Here is a 3,353-nt window from a genome sequence, read left to right as displayed (position 1 = left end):
CCTGGGAAATGGGGCCTTGCCCGCCCCAAAAGGTAATAGCTGTCTCTATCACTCTTCCCAGAATTCTCGTAGAGATGCACTCTGGGAAATGTAGTTCACGTCTCAGGCTTGCTATTAAACCCTCCAAAGTTAACCACAGCTGTTAAAAGCATAGTTCTGCCACGCGTCTTGGACTATCTCTAAAGATGCATTCTGGAATTTGTGTTGTAGTTTAATTCCCAGTCATGGTTCTGTGCCGTCCAGCTGCAAAATTAGCACTGTGAGGAAGCTAGTTTACCGAGAGGCTTTTCTCAGAGCTCTCTCATTTTAAAAGTTCTCCATTTTTTTTTCAGGCGGCCAGACAGAGGCCACCTGGCTCTGCAGTTATCGGGAAACTCCCTCTTGCTGAGCACCCAAGGCCAACTGGCTCTTCAGATGTTAAGAGACTCCCTCCTGCTGAACACCCCAAGGACAACTGTTTATAAAGAGTGAGATTACAGAACTCAAAAAATGGGGGGCCCTTTGCCCCTCTGCCCCTCAGGATAAGAGTGACCATCCTGTTCCTGACCATTATAAAAAGACATGAGTTTGAAGACTCTCTATCTCTCTCTCTCCCAGGTGATGGGGTCACTTTTTGCACTCAGGCTTGGGGGATGGGGGTGGGGCTCAGCTCTCCTGAAGTCCCTGTGTGTGTCAGTTCCTGTGTCTTTACATGTGTAAGTTGTTATAATGGCTTTTCTATGTGCTTGTGTGAATAAATACTTCATCTTCCTCTATTTTCCTGTGTCAGCCTCAGTTTTTCTCAGTTTGTAATGGGTACGGCCTGAAGCAAAAGTTAACAGCACAGCTGCCAAATGCATGATCTAAATTCATTCCTAGGCTGGAAAGATAGAATAATGGGTGAGCAAAAAGGCTTTGGTACCGGCACTCTGTGATCCTAGACTCAATGCTCAGAGCCATAATAAGGCAGAGCTTAGTAGTGCTCTAGTAAAAACAGACAAGCAAACAATAAATAAATAAATAAATAAATAAATCCAATAGTAGGAAAACAGTGGTGACTTTGTGGAAATCTAGTAGAGTTGCTTTACTTGTGAATAGCAAAATGAGAAAGTTGCTATACCCCACAGTACACAAAAGGCAGGAATGTTAGCATAGAAATTAAATACCTTTCAGCCTCTTTGTATTTCTGTTTTTGCCCTCCAAGGTTATTGCTGGGGCTCAGTGCCTGCACTATGTATCCACTGCTCCTGGAGGCTATTTTTTCCTTTTGTTGCCCTTGTTTATCATTGTTGTTATTGCTGTAGTTGTTGTTAGACAGGACAGAAATCAAAGAGAGGAGGGGAAGACAGAGAAGGGAAGAAAAAGATAGACACCTGCAGACCTGCTTCACCCCTGAAGGTGGGGAGCCAGAGGCTGGAACCAGGATCCTTATGCCTGTCCTTGAGCTTCTTGTCATGTGTGCCTAAACTGCTGTGCTACCGCCCAACTCCCTCTGAATTTCTTTTTTTTTTTTTAAGATTTATTTATTAATGAGAAAGATAGGAGAGAGAGAGAGAGAGAGAGAGAACCAGACACCACTCTGGTACATGTGCTGCTGGGGATTGGACTCAGGACCTCATGCTTGAGAGTCTAGTGCTTTATCCACTGCACCACCTCCCAGGTCACGCCTCCTTTGAATTTCTAATTCTGCCTACTTAAGCACTAGTTTTAACATTTCATGAAATTCTGCCGCTTTAAATTAGTCTCCCTTTTCCATTTTTATTAGTGATTAGCGATGTTTTACAAAGTTTTAGAGGAATAATTTCACATTCACATATGGTGTGTGTGAGTCACCATACCCTCCAACAAACCCACCACATCACCCACTCCCATCACTATAGTTCTCACCAAATCAATGAGACTGTTTGGTTACCATGGTTTTTGCAAGTTCATTTATTTTAATCCTCTGTGTTCCTCACATGAGCAAAACCATCTGGTAGGTGTCCTTCATCTCTTCAATTAATTCATAAAGCGTAAGTTAACAGAAGCCTAGATGAGCTTCACTTTGTGAAAGGGAATATCCCGTAATCAATCAGTACAAGGTTCCACCTAACTGAAAGCTATCTCCCTGAAAACTACTCTGGTGCTCTTTAACTCTCTCTCTCTCCCACTCCCACCATCCCTCCCTTCCTCCCTCCCTCAATTACTTGCTTAAACAAGTAGATAAATAGTTGTATTCCATTCCTCAACTTGTATTTAATTAGAATCAAATCTACTTGAGACTGCTATAGGTATAAATGACATTCAGGAGGAAGAAACAGATAAAAAGTAAGAAAATACATAGGGGCTGGGTGGTGGCACCCCTGGTTGAGTGCACATGTTACGATGCACAAGGACCCAGGTTCAAGCTCCAGGTGCCGACCTGCAGGGTGAAAGCTTTGCAAACCATTGAAGAAAACCATTGAAAGTGTCTCTCTGACTCTGCCATTCCCTATCTCCCCCTTCCCTCTCGATTTTTTGTTTGTTTATTTGCCTCCAGGGTTATTGCTGGTTCTCGGTGCTGCACTATGAATCCACTACTCTTGGAGGCTATTTAATTTGATTTAAGTTTTTTTTTTCTTTTTTTTTTTATTAAAGAAAGGATTAATTAACAAAACCATAGGGTAGGAGGGGTACAACTCCACACAATTTCCACCGCCCAATCTCCATATCCCACCCCCTCCCCCGATAGCTTTCCCATTCTCTATCCCTCTGGGAGCATGGACCCAGGGTCATTGTGGGTTGCAGAAGGTAGAAGGTCTGGCTTCTGTAATTGCTTCCACGCTGAACATGGGCGTTGACTGGTCGGTCCATTCTCCCAGTCTGCCTCTCTCTTTCCCTAGTAGGATGGGTCTCTGGGGAAGCAGAGCTCCAGGACATATTGGTGGGGTCTTCAGTCCAGGGAAGTCTGGTCGGCATCCTGATGACACCTGGAACCTGGTGACTGAAAAGAGAGTTAACATACAAAGCCAAAAAAATTGTTGAGCAATCATGGACCCAAAGCTTGGAAAAGTGGAGAGGAAGTATTAGGGAAGAAGGTGGGAGAGAGGAGTGCCTACTCTGTGTTCAACCCGGGCTGCGAAGCCATCCAGGGCACCTTGACTGCAGAGCAGTTTGAACGCGAGTTACTGTTTAGACCCCTGGAGGGGAGATAAGACTCAAACCATCATGCATGCAGCTGCCTCAGATGGCGTTTGGGCTTGTGGGTTTGAATTCTGATGCCTGAGACTGAAGGCCACTGGCAAATTAGCTCTGTGACTGCCTGTGACATTCTTTCCCCGATCTGCTGCTGCAACTTTTATCTCTTTGAATTTCACTTTGGTTTTGATGATTTAAGTTTTTTTACCAGAGCACTG

The sequence above is a fragment of the Erinaceus europaeus genome, chromosome 1 (assembly GCF_950295315.1).
Source record: "Erinaceus europaeus chromosome 1, mEriEur2.1, whole genome shotgun sequence".
In the NCBI taxonomy this organism is placed as follows: Eukaryota; Metazoa; Chordata; class Mammalia; order Eulipotyphla; family Erinaceidae; genus Erinaceus; species Erinaceus europaeus.
This window is presented reverse-complemented; position numbering follows the sequence as displayed.